We start from the raw sequence: 16,278 nt of genomic DNA, 5'->3' as shown, positions 1-16,278 counted from the left end.
ACCTGCGGGCACCCGCTGCCCTTCGGGGATGCCCCAGCCAGCGCCCCCCCCCTGCTCCTTAGTGCCAGGGGCGCAGCACCCCGCCCCCCAGCGCAGGGTGCCCTAGCCGAGTCCTTGCGGCGGGGGCGGGATCACTTGCGTGGCAGCTTTAGGAAATGGACCAGCTCCTGCTGGCTCTGGTGGAGGAAAGTTGTTTTGTCTCCCCCCGCCTCCCCGAACAGTGTCTGCACTGAGCCAATGGACGCGCCTCCCCCTACCCGGGAGAGCTCTCCCTCCCTCTCTCTCTCTCTCCACCTGTTGATTTTTTCCCCCTCCCCCCCGAGGCTTAATTACTTTGTACAGAAATCGTCCAACTTCCAGTGAGTGGGGCTTGTATTGCGGTTGGCTCAAAGTTGCATGAGGCTCCCTGTCCTAATACCTGAGTGTCACCAGCCTAGTTCTAGCTTCTCTGCCCTTCCCTCTCCCCTGTGCGACAGAGGCGATAAGGGGGACTGGGGTACCGGTCGGGATCAGGAATCAGAAGGTTCCTTCTTTCTCACAAGCCCCCGTGGTCTTTGGCTGTTCATGTGGACCTTTGTGGCTGCAGGGTGGTTGGCACTAGGGCATTATTTGTTCACTTTGTAGCTGTTAGAACTGGTTTGAAAAAAGAGAGCTCAGAAACGTAAACAACATTTGGAAGTGATTTTGTTCAGTTTATTTCCTGCAATTGTTCGTTTTTTGTCATTTTCTGAGTTTTCCTTGGAACTTTTGTTAGTTTTCAAAATCGACATTTTGAAAATGAAAAGATGTCACTCTGTCACTAAGCCGACCAACTAAAATTGGTAATAAAAACATTGAAAACCAAAACCCAATGAAAATGAAAACAAATTTTGCACAACCAGCAGGCAATATTTTTCATTTAAAGTTTCTATTGTAGACTGTCCAAAATAGACACAAATTGAAATATTTTTTTCAAACAAAAAATCTGTTTTTCAAAACAATCTGGTTCAAAAATTTTGTTCTAACTCTGATGATGTCAACTGGAAACTTCAGCTCATCTTAACTCTCTACCTAAACACATATGGCTCCCATCACCATAGTATCTGGGTACCACTCAAATATTTAAAAATATAAATAAAAACCTCTCTTTCCCTCTCTTTCTTTTTTCCCAACACTTCAGAGAAATAGGTTGATTTGTTTGTAGGGGTCTTTGTTTGCTTTTGTGTCAATTGACTAAATGAATATTGAATTTAGTTCAGAAAGTGGTTTGTTCCAAAGCCCATTCTTTTCTTTTGCAGGATTGAGTTCCATAGTTTAGATCCAGCTACTATGAAAGTTCTGCTTCTTTCATCAGGAGCATCCTACACTGGTTGACAGTTTCATTGTTCCGGTGGATTGTAGCTGTTGAGGGAAGTCATGATTACAGAGGAAGACAGGATCTCTCCATTAGCTATGATCAGCCACATGGAGAGCTTTGAATATCAGGACAAATACTTTGAACAGTATTCAAACTAGAAGGCAGAGCACTGGAATGATAAGTTCGTGGTGCTCTGTGTTGCTACTTTGACAGACTGCTTCAGTTGGAGATATTTAAAGATTTGTGGCTTGATTCCTAGATGTAACTGTCAATATGTTCCAAATGTGTGGATTGTTATGGTCAGTTCTTTTTCTAAGGGCTGGTCTACACTACGGGGGAAAATTGATCTTAGATATGCAACTTCAGCTACGTGAATAACGTAGCTGAAGTAGAAGTATCTAAGATCCAATTACTCACCGTCCTCACGGCGCGGGATTGATGTCCGCAGCTCCCCCTGTCGATTCCGCAACTCCGTTCGGGTTGGTGGAGTTACGGAATCGACATAAGTGCATTCGGGGATCGATATATCGCGTCTAGATGAGATGCGATATATCGATCCCCAAGCAATCGATTGCTACCCGCCGATACGGCGGGTACTGAAGACGTACACTAAGAGTACAGAACACAGTCTTCTGGCCAGTTGCAAACAGAAACAAGGTTTGCTGCCATAGTTTTTGGACCTAAAAGGACCTCAGTGCTGTGGATTGATTTTAAGAATTTGACTGCAGATGCCATCCATAGTGGGAGGTGTTATAAAGGAGATCAGTTTCAAGAGCCGTCTGGCATTGAAAACTTAGGTGTATTATTTTTATACAAGGGGAAGACAATGCATAATGGCTAGATGTTTGCTGCATGTTATAAGGCACTTCGGTAGTTAAGTATAAACAACATTAGAAATATTTATGCACCGAATAGAAACACTAAGCCTCATCTCTTGAGATATTTAAAACTAGACTAGACAGGACTAAAGCACCAGCACACATAGTGTAGGGAATAACCTTGCTGTGTGAAAGTGTTTATTTCTGCAAAGATAAATAAATAGATTTTTTTAATTATGTAAGTATAGAATGCCTAGTCCTTAGTCCTGGCACTATCAGGATTCAGGCCAAGGAATGGGACAAAAACAGCTTTAGAGGAACTGATGGATGGACTCTTGCTGTGCATGGGTGATGGCTAACTCCCATTCTCATTTTCGTGGACCTCTCTGCACTGTTCAAAACTGTTGACCTTGAGATCCTGTTCTCTCATATGAGAGAGGACTAAAAAACGAGTTGAAGACCTTCCTGGAGGGATGCACCCAATATATAGTAATGGGAAACTGTACCTGTGACACTTCCTGGGCATACCCAGAACCATGAGGCACATAGCTACCACCTGCACTTAGTGTGAGGAAGACTTGTCTGTGCCTGCTGTGGTTCAGGTCTCCAATTCCACCAGCCCCAGGCAACACAAGCACTGCCCTCTAGGCCTCACAAGCCTCATTGTCTCTCTACAGGTTAGCTATTGGTGCACTCTAAGCCGTAAGCCCTCTGAGGGTCTCCATGGAGTGTCCAGCCCCAGGCCCACTGGACACTTGCACAGTGGTACTAGAATAATTTTTATAGTGGGGGTGCTGAAGGCAGAAACATGTATTTGGGTTTTTAATACTACTTGAAACCAAAAGGTGCTGCACATTGAAGATATGTCCTTCAATGGCTATGAGCTAATATGGTCGGGGCATACTTGGGGCAACCCTAAACCTCTGACTACCAGAAGCAGGAATGGAAGAGAGGGGCAGATATTTGTTCTGTACTTTGCCTTGTCAAATTGCCTTGTTCTGTACTTTGTCCCTGAAGCTCTGGTACTGGCTAGTGTCAGAGACATGATACTGGGGAAGATGGACCATGGTCTGACTCCTTATGGCAGTTATGATCTTGAGGAATACTGCTCACCCAAAATCCTTGCAGTGCTTTACAGCCAGGCTTGGCTGTGAGTCTCCTTTCATGAGACAAGTATACTGTTAGCTTGTCTCAGGTGAAGGATTCAGTGTGTTTCCTTACTCTCCAAGATATACTAGAACAATCTTTTATCTTTATTCATAAATGGGACACTCCCTGCTCTGTTTCATCTAGTAGATTTTCTTTCTTGTAGATTTTATAATCTCTTGTTTCACATCTGTTCTCTCCTGCCTGAAGGGAATAATTCTAAGGTATGTCACCTCCTAGTGACCTGCCTTAACTCCAAGACCCTAAGAACATAATGTCCAATATAGGTTCATAATTATTTAAATATTATTCATAAATACATTTTCCAATGATTATGACACCTTTTGGTGAACTATTATGTATATCCAACCCAGGAAATCCTTATAAAACCCTATTAATCCAATGTGTGCCCCCTCATCCCCCCGCCTGTTGACAGTAATGGGTCCCTGAGTCACAGTACCTCCACCACTAGATCTTTCACTCGTGGAGTCCCACAAGGACTATTCTCTCTCTGGTTCTGTTCAACATCTACATGCAGACACTAACTGAAATAGTGAGACAACATGGACTCAAGTGCCAGCAATATGCAGATGACACAAAGCTCTACTTATCCCACATCACATATAGTCATACCACTCGCACTAAGATGGCTCACTGCTTGGATGAAATCAACTCATGGATGAAGAATAGTTGGTTGAAGCTGAACCCAAGCAAGACAGAAGTGATGCTGGTAGTCGGAGGAAAGCACTTAGAAGAGTTTGCATCCATGTTGCAGTTTCATTTGTTTGAATACACAAGAAGTACTCCTGCATTCCTCACTAATGCTAAGCTCCCATATATAGTAGCATCCACAAGTAATGCTTTATACTATCTCCAGTTGGTTAAGAGACTCTCTCTTATCCTGGCGGACGATGATCTGGCCTCAGTTATACTTATTAGCATCTTCTATCGGGACTAAGTGATGCAGTATACCTGGACGTGGAGTTTCCTAAGAGCTGATGATAGCTTTAAGTAATACAGAATGTTTATAAATCCACTCCTTGGGCATAATGGAGGAAAGAAGGATAATTATACACCTCGCCACTGTCCACTCTAAGGGCAAGACACACTTTGACCTTGCCTTCTCTAATATAAACACATTGTGTGTACATTTAATCCTTCCCCTGCCCCTCAAAAATTACACTGCATGCCCAATTTTGCCCCTGGAGAGATGACGAAAAAAAAGAACAAACTGTATGCATTAGATGTTAGTCACAACACTTAGTACACTACTGGAAGTTACTCTTGAAATTCTCCTTTGAATCTATTGCATATGCAGTTACTGACATTCACCACACAATGGTTTATCAGTTAGAGCTGGCCAATTAATATTTAGATACCAATTTAGGATGGAAAAAAGAGTTATCTTTAACCTGTCTCTGTGTGATGATTCTTGGGGTACCCAGGACTAGGAGTCACCTTATTAACTCCTGCTTCCAGTGAGAGGGAGTCTTTCTTGTGGTAATAGGGTGTCATCTTCTAACACCACCTACGTGCTCCAGCCTTTTAGCTACTCAAGTAGCTATGGACTATGCCAGCCCTAACTTTGCCTTGCTGATTAACAGTAGTAGATGCACCCTAAGAACCAAGTCCCTTTGAATCATTCTCCTGTGACACTGAGCCCCTAATATTGGCTACTCACAGAAATGCTAGATTCCCTGCACTCAAAAGTGTAGTGTAGTCCAATTTACTAGTTTTACCTTAAAGCAGTGGTTCTCAAACTAGGGCTGCCGCTTGTTCAGGGAAAGCCCCTGGCGGGCTGGGCTGGTTTGTTTACCTGCTGCGTCCGCAGGTTCGGCTGATCGCGGCTCCCACTGGCCTGGGAGTTTGCTGTTTCAGGCCAATGGGTGCCGCAGGAAGCGGCGCGGGCTGAAGGATGTGCTGGCTGCCGCTTCCCACACCCTCCATTGGGCTGGAATGGCGAACCACGGCCAGTGGGAACCACGATCAGCCGAACCTGCGGATGCGGCAGGTAAACAAACTGGCCCAGCCCGCCAGAGACTTTCACTGAACAAGCGGCAGCCCTAGTTAGAGAACCACTGCCTTAAAGCACCTGGGACAGAGTGCTAGTTGTAGCACCCTGGTCACTGAGGTTGCTGTAGCACAGAGAAGACTTCAGGCTTAACGAATCAAGCAACTTGTTACTGGTGGGGTTTACTGACACTGGGTGGTAATTGCTGGGCTAGTGAGACAATTGGCTCAGTAACTTGGAGGATATATTACTGGGAGGAACAGAAAGCAGGGGAAAGCCTAGAGGGTGAGCTGGATGGAAGAGAAAAATTGTGTGAAAGGCTCCTCCTGCTGTATATCTGTGCTATGTCCTGTGCTGTTTGAAAATGGAAGATTAAAGGTGCCATAGTGGAAAAGAAACACAGTGTGTGTTTTGTGACTGAGAGACCACAAAAATAGGCCAGGCAAAACTGCTGCTCACTGGGGAGTTGAAGAAGCACCCTGTGACACGGCCATTCCTGTAAACCACACCGCACTCATGAGCATTTATAAAATAAAAGTAGATTTCTTAAAGAAAGAGTAAAAATTTAAGTATAAGTGAGAGAAAATGGGGAAACAAGTGGTTACAGAACAAAACAAAAATTTTAAAACGTGAATCTGGGTCTACACTTATCAATAGTTAAATGTCTTATGCTATAAAGTAGCCTCCCCCCCAACCTGGTTGAGTCTGTTGCAGAACTGTCTGATTTCACAAGAATCAAGATCCAAACATTCTGTATTTTGAAATGGTCTTTTGCCTTATTCATAGCCAGGGTGATCTCTTGCCTGCTAAAATATTCCTTTTTACCTCCAAGTGGTTTTGATCATTTGTAATTGTCTTTGATGGTTTTCTGTGGACTGTTTTGTGATGTGGAAAGGGTAGAAATGGAACCTTGTGTTACCTCACCAGCTGACTAGGGAGAAATGACTGCTCCCTCTTGCCAAAATGGGTCATCCTTGAGACACATTACTTCCTGGTGGCTACTTTCTACTCTAAGTCCATAAAGCATACTTTCAATATAAATATAAATTCCTTAAATATTATGCATACATACATCTTGCAGTGATTATGAAACTTGACAAGTTACAAGCTTTCTGTAGATACCTTATGTGTTACTCTGTGGATAAAATATCCTATAAAATGTGTTTTGTGCAGTGAGCTTGTCAGGTCTGAGATGACAGTTTGCAAAGAATGAGGGATCCTTTGCCATCGGATTACTACCTGTGTCTCTTCCCTCCTTCGTTTCTCTGAGTTCCCTTACTTAATGTTATGTTAGATGATCAATAATTTTTCTTTTAGTCATAGACTTACAGTTCTCACATCACAGAATCATAAAAATGTAGGGCTGGAAGGGACCTCAAGAGGTCAGCTAGTCCAGCACCCTGCACTGTGGCAGGACCAAGTATACATAGACCATTGCTGTCAGGTATTTGTCTAACTTGTTCTTAAAATTCCCCAATTACAGGGTTTCCACAGCCTCCCTAGGAAGACTATTCCAGAGCTTAACTATCCTTATAATTAGAAAGGTTTTCCCGGTATCTAACCTAAATCTCCCTGTGATGGGTTCGGTCACAGAGAACCCCTTGGGACTGTCAACTGACATTCTGAGATTACCTCTGAGCCTGTTTTCCCTGCCAGCTTGGGACTCCAGAACCCTGCCTTGTTGAGCCAGACTTGCTAGCCTGCTGCAAGAGACTCATGTCTCATCCACGCCCCCAAAGCTGCAGACTTTAACCAAAAACTGTTCAGCAGGTCACCTATCTCCAGCACCCAGGCTCCCGGCTCCCAGTGGGACCCAAACCCCAAATAAATCTATTTTACTCTGTATAAAGCTTTTACAAGGTAAACTCATATATTGTCTGCCTTCTATAACACTGAGAGAGATATGCACAACTGTTTGCTCTCCTAGGTATTAATCACTTACTCTGGGTTAATTAATAAACAGAAGTGATTTTCTTGAGTATAAAAAGTAGGATTTAAGTTGTTTCAAGTAATAACAGACAGAACAAAGTAAGTCTCCAAGCCTCAAAGAGTTTACAATCTAAACTGACTAGACAAATATACAGAAATTAACTCAGAAATGAACTCCCCCAACACAAAGAGAAAAGATGCACACCCATTAAACTGGAGGAGTTGGCCTGTAGCCTACCTAGTTTAAGTGCATTTAAAAATGACTTTCTCTTTATAATTGCTATGTGTTTGTTTTATTTCTGTTTAATTTCATTTTTCTCTTTTGTAACACTTTAACCTAACATTGCTAAAAATATATAGTAATAATTATTTCAGTTTTTAAAATTTCATTTGTGTTTTGCATTGATCTGGGTTAAAAATGACTCAGTTAAATAACTTATCTTTTGTAACTAAGCATATGTACTATCCAAGAGACCATGATGTCTTACTCTTTTTTTTTTTTTTTTTTTTTTTTGTTACTGTTCTGCTAAATTAGTGCCTTACAATATCTGACCATTTTTGACATTATTTGACTGGTCAGTTGACCAATTATTTTTGGGCTGGTCAAATGCCCAAACCTACAATTATGATAATCTACACTGACCTCTTTCATAACACATGCCAAAGAACTTCACTCAGAAATTTCTGCATCAAGCCAGAACCTCAGTTTCAGCTATAGCATATATTTTAGAAAGACATTTGTTCACACTTTCAGCCTCTTCTGCCAACATGATATAGAGTGAACTTAATATAAATGAGAATCAGGCCCATTGTCTGTGGGGTCAGAGGTAAAAGCCTAAATTATGTGATTTATGTGCACATATTGTAGCTTCTTAAATTGGCTGCTGCTCTGGCATGCACTAGCAGACTAATATAGATATATAACTTGATTCACAGCACCAATTGTAGCATAGGGCAGGGTCAAGCTCTCTTTCTTTGTTACTGACAGTGTACGGTAGGGTGACCAGATGTCCCGATTTTATAGGGATAATTCCGATTTTTGGGTCTTTTTCTTATATAGGCTCCTATTACCCTCTCACCCCATCCCGATTTTTCACATTTGCTGTCTGGTCACCTTAATGTACAGTGATGGCCATAAAAGCTGGCAATACTAAAAATCCATTTGACAAACAACCTGAAGTTGCAGTAATTCTTGAATTGTTTTGCAGACTACCCTATCTCTAATTACTTTTTTGTCAGCCTCTTAATATGATTAAGATCTTTTGGATGTATGAAGACTGTTTTTTAAAGCATAAGTTGAAAAATCGTCAGCTCAGAACAACATACTGGTATAACTCTTGTAGTTCAACAAACCATCAGCTAAGCTTTCTGGTCTAAGCTGTGAGGAAGTTCTGTTTAACCATAGATAGTGAATTTAAATAAAGAGAAATAGGTGACAGCTTGTTCTAATCTATTAAGAAGTGATATTTTTATCTTGAAGCAAACATTTTACAAGCAAACTTGTTTTCCTCATGAGAAAACTGAGTGCAGTTTCTTGCTACTCCTTTTGTGGCCTATGTTTCTGCCTCTGCACATGTGATGCTGATTACTATTAATGAGTTATGTATGTATAATCACAGCAGAATGTATTTGGTTTCTGTAACAGAAATGCTAGAAGCAGGACTTTATAATGATTTTGAAAGTTTTAACAAACACAGGATATATTATCTTACTCGTTTTAAAAATAACCACTTCAGTTTACTTTTTAGGAGAATTTTTATTTGTTTAGAAAATAATTTATTAATATAATATTTAATGTTTTTATTTTTAATACTGTGTTGCCAAAATAGCTATTAAATCAAATGCTTTCAGATTTTCCTTTCAGTATTCTATTTTAGTTTGAGTAATTCTTTGTTCTTTGCCAGAATTGATAAAGACTGAATTAGAAAACTAAAATGGAAAACTGAATTTGGCATTTACTAGACTATGAAATCATGTGTAGGTTAATGCCATTTTTCATAAGCAATATAGGTAAACCATAATAATGGTGTTCTTTCTAGGCCAATTACCAGATCTAGTAGACTCTCTCAACGGGATCGTCATTGTGTTGGCAGCAAAGAATCCTGTGGCACCTTATAGACTAACAGACGTTTTGGAGCATGAGCTTTCGTGGGTGAATACCCACTTCTTCAGATGCATGTGGTGGAAATTTCCAGGGGCAGATATATATGCTAGCAAGCAAGCTAGAGATAACGAGGTCAGTTCAATCAGGGAGGACGAGGCCCTGTTCTAGCAGTTGAGGTGTGAAAACCAAGAGAGGAGAAACTGGTTCTGTAGTTGGCAAGCCATTCACAGTCTTTGTTCAATCCTGAGCTGATGGTGTCAAATTTGCAGATGAACTGAAGCTCAGCAGTTTCTCTTTGAAGTCTGGTCCTGAAGTTTTTTTGCTGCAGGATGGCCACCTTAAGGTCTGCAATAGTGTGGCCAGGGAGGTTGAAGTGCTCTCCTACAGGTTTTTGTATATTGCCATTCCTAATGTCTGATTTGTGTCCATTTATCCTTTTCCGTAGAGACTGTCCAGTTTGGTCGATGTACATAGCAGAGGGGCATTGCTGGCATATGATGGCGTATATTACATTGGTGGATGTGCAGGTGAATGAACCAGTGATGGTGTGGCTGATCTGGTTAGGTCCTGTGATGGTGTCGCTGGTGTAGATATGTGGGCAGAGTTGGCATCGAGGTTTGTTGCATGGATTGGTTCCTGAGCTAGAGTTATTATGGTGCGGTGTGCAGTTACTGGTGAGAATATGTTTCAGGTTGGCAGGTTGTCTGTGAGCAAGGACTGGCCTGCCACCCAAGGCCTGTGAAAGTGTGGGATCATTGTCCAGGATGGGTTATAGATCCTTGATGATGCGTTGGAGGGGTTTTAGCTGGGGGCTGTATGTGATGGCCAGTGGAGTCCTGTTGGTTTCTTGGGTTTGTCTTGCAGTAGGAGGCTTCTGGGTACACGTCTGGCTCTGTTGATCTGTTTCCTTATTTCCTCGTGCGGGTATTGTAGTTTTGAGAATGCTTGGTGGAGATTTTGTAGGTGTTGGTCTCTGTCTGAGGGGTTAGAGCAGATGCGGTTGTACCTCAGTGCTTGGCTGTAGACAATGGATCGTGTGATGTGTCCGGGATGGAAGCTGGAGGCATGAAGGTAGGCATAGCGGTCGGTAGGTTTTCGATATAGGGTGGTGTTAATGTGACCATCACTTATTTGCACCGTGGTGTCAAGAAAGTCGACCTCCCATGTAGATTGGTCCAGGCTGAGGTTGATGGTGGGGTGGAAGCTGTTGAAATCGTGGTGGAATTTTTCCAGAGTCTCCTTCCCATGGGTCCAGATGATGAAGATGTCATCAATGTAGCGTAGGTAGAGAAGGGGCGTGAGTGGACGAGAGCTGAGGAAACGTTGTTCCAGGTTGGCCATAAAGATATTGGCATATTGTGGGGCCATGCGGGTGCCCATAGCAGTGCCACTGATCTGGAGATATATATTGTCATCAAATTTGAAATAGTTGTGTGTAAGTATAAAGGCACAGAGCTCAGCAGCCAGTTGTGCTGTGGCATCGTCAGGGATAGTGTTCCTGACAGCTTGTATTCCATCTGTGTGTGGGATGTTTGTGTAGAGAGCCTCTACATCCATGGTGGCTAGGATGGTGTTTTCTGGGAGGTGACCAATGCATTGTAGTTTCCTCAGGAAATCAGTGGTGTCACGGAGATAGCTGGGAGTGCTGGTGGCATAGGGTCTGAGTAGAGAGTCCATATATCCAGACAGTCCTTCAGTGAGAGTGCCAATGCCCGAGATGATGGGGCGTCCAGGATTTCCGGGTTTGTGGATCTTGGGTAGTAGATAGAATAACCCTGGTCGGGGCTCTAGGGGTATGTTGATTTCTTCTGGTGTTAGTGTAGGGAGTGTCCTGAGTAGATGCTGTATTGTGTTGAGCACGCTTTGGGGCTTCAATCATTAAAGACCTGGAGTGAAATCTTGGTCCCATTGAAGTCAATAGGAGTTTTACCATTGATTTCAGTGGCACCAGTACTTCACTTCTGAGGGGATGAGTGCTTTCTGTGAGATGCTGATTGGCGTTTACTCCCATTGGAGTGGGTGTTGATAGCGCTTGGCACACTGCATAAATGGTCCCTAAGTTCCTCCCCTAAATATCCAAAATGTTCCAATGATCTTAGTCCTTTCAATGAGTGCTTTTAATCAAACATCTCAGTGTATCAGCCATGATGTAGCACACAGGTTCATTCATTTTAGTGCACAGGAGAGTCTGCAATACGTTACATATTGAGGTTCTGAACGACAGCCTACTGATGTCAGTGAGAATCTTTCCAGTGATTTAAATAGACTTCCGATCAGGCCCACAGGGAGGAGGTTAGGGTTACTAACTCTGATTTGCCAAATATGTGTTTTTTGAAAATCTGTGCTATGTCTGACATAGAAATAAACACTTTTTCTTCCAACCTACCAGTGAAATCTTGACCAGTGAAAATCTGGGTGTTGGAAATAGTCTATTTCTTGATGCAAAGATTGTCCTTATTTGCAGAAATATGCCAGGAAGAGACAAATGCCATTTCTTCTCTGGAAGCTCAGACTTGCATGTTGCAAGTTGGACCTATGCCTCTCATGCCCAATAAAATCCAACAGGGCTAGGTGTGGATTGAGTGGTCTGCTGTTGGATGAATTTATTAATGCCTCTGTGCCATGCCAGCTAGTCACAAAGTAGTAGTCATTAAGCCCACAACCCTTGACATTTAAAATTTTGTCAGCTATCACAGTATTATTAACTTTTCCTTTTTGGGTAAACTTATTGAATCTTATAGCAAAGTCATTTTACCAGGTAGAGTCATCAGACTTTCTTGACTGTTTTCAATCTGGCATACATCCTGTGTGGCATGAAGATAGCACTATTTTGTTGATGATGATTTCACCCTAATGACAAACAAAGGTCAAGTGTCCATGGTGATTGTTTTAGATCTGTCTGCGGTCTTTGACCACTGGGTATTGTTGATCTCTCTGTTGAACCCTGGTTAGGATTGATCTGCTCTTTCCTCTCAGATCTCGGAGGCCAGTATTGGACATTTGTTTATCATGTGGACTTCTGTTACCCCTCTTGTTCAATATGTTTGCAAGACAATTTTGGCCACATTTCTATCAATATGCAAGTGATGTGTAACTCTAGTCTACAAAACCCAGATGGCATGGTCGCACTGCTGTCCCTTTGACAGAGATGGACATGGATGATTACAAGATTGGTGAAAAAAAATATCATCCTGTAAGTCTAGCAGTTTGCAGTAATTGAAAGGCAAGTTATTTCTGATTATCTCACTTTTCTAATGAGCATCTGTTGCTGCAGTAAAATTTTCTTTTACATTGTTTTTCTACTGTTAAGTGGTATTTGTTGCTATCTAATACATACCTGAAATGTTGTGAGTTATCATAGAAGTACTGATAGTGTAAAAAGGAACAATGATTAATAGACTTTAAAGTTATTTAGAGAAAGAAGCCCTGAACATTGTAAATTAATTCTACAAATACTGGTGCTATCTTTTATATTTACAGGCTATACATGACCAGGCTATTTTAGGTTCTATAAAGGTAATGCATAGAGATATCAAATTATATTTTATGGCTCACCCTAAATTTTCTTGCTGGATTGCCTGTGAGGATTTTTTTTTTGTCTTTCACTATGCTTTTACAGTCTGATTCAGCACAACATATCTGAGCCCATATAAGGCTATGGCTGCTGCCTGTACAGCAGACATTGTTGGAGAAGTATATAGTGATGCCTTTAGTTAAGGTTGCCAAACACTTAATTGGTGTTGGTTAGCCAATTATGATCTGCCACTTGTTAAAATACTGGAGCTATATGTTGCTATGCCTGAGGGAAGGAGGTACAGAAAAGGTGGAGCAACAGGACCATCTGAAAAGGACCACTAGTTTGTAAACTATACATTCTTTTTAGAAGTTGACCACTTAAGGTTCTTTCCTTCCCATGCCCCTTGATTTTACATTATCTCTGTCAAGGTGTCTGAGTGGCTCAAGAGCAAGAGTAACAACCTTAGGGTAGACTGGTAAGAAAAAGGACACAAACTCCAAACTGATTGATGAAATCTAAGTATAGAACTCACAGTCAAGTGTAAACTCCTCAGGCACTTTACCACTCTAACCATAGAGTCTCAGACTGTCTCCTTGAGTACTCCGATCTATCTTGCTACCGAGGCAAGCTTGCCTTTGTGACTGATGGTCCCTTGCACCAAAAATCACAACAATATTCAGGTTACCCACCTAGCTCCAAAAGACCAGTCACTTACCCCAGATCAATTGCACTTTAGATCTCACACCAAAGATAATGCTTGTAGTTAACTAAAGATTTATTAACTAAGAAAAAGAAATGAGTTATTTACAAGGTTAAATCAGGTAAACATACACACACAAATGAATTACAGTCTACACTGACAACGTTAAAGTGCTGCCAAGGCAGTGCGTTAACATGGCTTGTGTAGTCACAACAGAGTGCTGGGAGAGCTCTAAAAAACCACCTCCACAAGGGCATAGCTACCAGAGCCATGCACTGTTTATACTGGCACTTTCCAGCACTGAAACTTGCTGCGCTCGGGGTGTGTGTGTGTGTGTGTGTGTGTGTGTGTGTTTTCACACCCCTGAGCAAGAAAGTTGCAGTGTTGTAAAGTGTTAGTGTAGACAAACCCTTAGGTTCAAAAGGTGGTAGTGGAATTTGTAGTGTGTACAGACCAGCAGGAGCATCTGTCATCATCACTACAACTGCTACTCTCAAGGTGAAAAATCTTTGAGGTGAGGAGTTCTATCCTGTCGTATACCAGGAACACAAGAAGGATGGTATCGTTCTTTAGAGATAAACTGTTTTGGAAGTAAGGTTTTTTATATCCTATTGCTGCTGAAGTGTTTGTCCCTTGCTTGCAATGATCAGTAGAGATTTGCTTTTAAAGATTATGTTTTCAAAGGCAGGAAAGAATTTCACAAATCTTAGAGTGCCACTTGGTTGTAAACAAAGTATGTTGCAGATGGTGGGCATGCCATTTATAACCAGATCAGTGTGCTAAAGTGACTGAATTCCCTTGATGATGCAAGACGGAGATTTTGCTTATGTGCATTTACAATCTCTCATTTTAGAAATGACATTATTTTACAGATCTGAATATAATGAACATTCGGCTACTAAATGTTATATTAGCTTTTACTTTCAGTTATTTTTTCTACAATAGTTAAGGTTAAGATTTTGTCACAGATATTTTTAGTAAAAGTTACAGACAGGTCATGGGCAAAAAAGAAAAATTCACGGAACCCATAACCTGTCTGTGACTTTTACTAAAAATAACCCTGACAAAATGGGGATCTGCAGGTCCCCACACTGCCTGAAGTGTGGCAGCTGTGCAGGGGCTAGGAGCCACCATCAGCAGATGAGAATTCTGGGTTACCTCTGCTGCGTGCGGCTCCGGGGGTCCACCGCTGCCCATGGGGACTGAGAGCTGTGGAGTTCCCCCACTGCCCACGGGGGCTGAGAGCTGCAAGGTACCCCTGTTGCCTGCAACTCTGGGGGGCATGGTGGTTGGGAGCTCAGGGATTCCCTTGCCACCCACAGCAGTTGGGAGCTTGGAGGGTTCCCCGCTGCCCACAGTGGGTGGGGGCTGTGGGGTACCCAGCTGCCTGTGGTGGCTTGAAGCTACGGGGACCACCAGAGGTGTGGGGAGGGGTACCACACAGCTCCCTACCCCCATGGGCGGTGAAGGACCCTTCAGCTCTTGACCACTGCAAGCTGAAGTCATGGAGGTCACTGGAAGTCACGTATTCCATGACTTCCGTGACCTCCATGACTAAATCGTAGCCTTAACAATAGTTAATGCATGCATGTAGTATTTTATATTTCTCCATATATGTTGTTGCCTTGTAGCATAGGCAGAGACAGAATCCAATCCTCCAGGGCAGCATTCAACAATGAGGCCATCCTTTCTTTCCTGAAGGGGAGAGGTGTTGCCTTATATATCAAAGATACATACATTTAAACAGGTTGAGATGGAAATAGGAGAGACTTGTTGAAAGTTTCTGGGTAAGGATAAAAGGGGTAAAAAACAAGGTCATGTCATGGTGGGGGTTTGCTACAGGCCACCTAACCAGGGCAAAGAGGTGGATGAGACTTTTTTTAAACAACTTACAAAATCATCCAAAGCACAGGAGTTGGTGATGATGTGGACTTCAACTACTCAAACATCTGTTTGGAAAATAACACAATAGGGCATAGATTATCCAACAGGTTCTTGGATAAGGCCTCAACTGGAGTATTGTATCCAGTTCTGGGTGCCACATTTCAGGAAAAATGTGGACAAATTGGAAAGTCCAGAGAAGAGCAACAAAAATGATTAAAGGTTTAGAAATCATGACCAATGAGGGAAGATTGAACAAAATAGAAGACTGAGGGGGGACATAACAGTATTCAAGTACATGAAAGGTTTTTACAAAGAGGAGGAAGAAGAATTGTTCTTCTTAACCTCTGAGGATAGGACAAGACGCAATGGGCTTAATGTGCAGCAAGGAAGGTTTAGGTTGGACATTAGGAAAAACTTCCTAACTGTCAGGGTAGTTAAACACTGGAATAAATTGCCTAGGGAGGTTATGGAATCTTTGTCATTTGAGGTTTTTAAGAGCAGGTTAGACAAACACCTGTCAGGAATGGTCTTGATGTTCCTGCCTTGAGTGCAGGGGATTGGACTGGAAGACCTCTCGAGGTCCCTTCCAGTCTGATTCTTTTCCTGCAGTCCCTTACCTTGTTTACTACAGACCTTACAACTTCTGCAGTAAATGAGACAGTGGCCTTACAGACAACAGGCTAATTTGCAACACAGCCATGATTCATTTTAAGAGCAGGTTCATCTTGTACACTGAATGAAGCAAGGGCAGACATCCGCCACTACAGCTGATGGTGTAACCCAGGGGTCTCAAACTCAAATGACCATGAGGGCCACATGAGGACTAGTACATT

At 42.3% G+C, this 16,278-nt stretch overlaps 2 protein-coding genes across 4 annotated transcripts in view; one reads left to right on the top strand and one right to left on the bottom strand.

The window, feature by feature from the left end:
• SHPRH (SNF2 histone linker PHD RING helicase) overlaps positions 1-16,278 on the bottom strand; it is a 1,098,091-nt gene that overhangs the window by 627,577 nt on the left and 454,236 nt on the right. The window lies entirely within an intron of this gene.
• Positions 1-16,278, top strand: part of ADGB (androglobin) — a 217,489-nt gene that overhangs the window by 132 nt on the left and 201,079 nt on the right. The gene's annotated exons all lie outside the window — the stretch shown is intronic.

Source organism: Gopherus flavomarginatus, chromosome 4, assembly GCF_025201925.1.
Source record: "Gopherus flavomarginatus isolate rGopFla2 chromosome 4, rGopFla2.mat.asm, whole genome shotgun sequence".
Classification (NCBI taxonomy): domain Eukaryota; kingdom Metazoa; phylum Chordata; order Testudines; family Testudinidae; genus Gopherus; species Gopherus flavomarginatus.
This window is presented reverse-complemented; position numbering and strand designations above follow the sequence as displayed.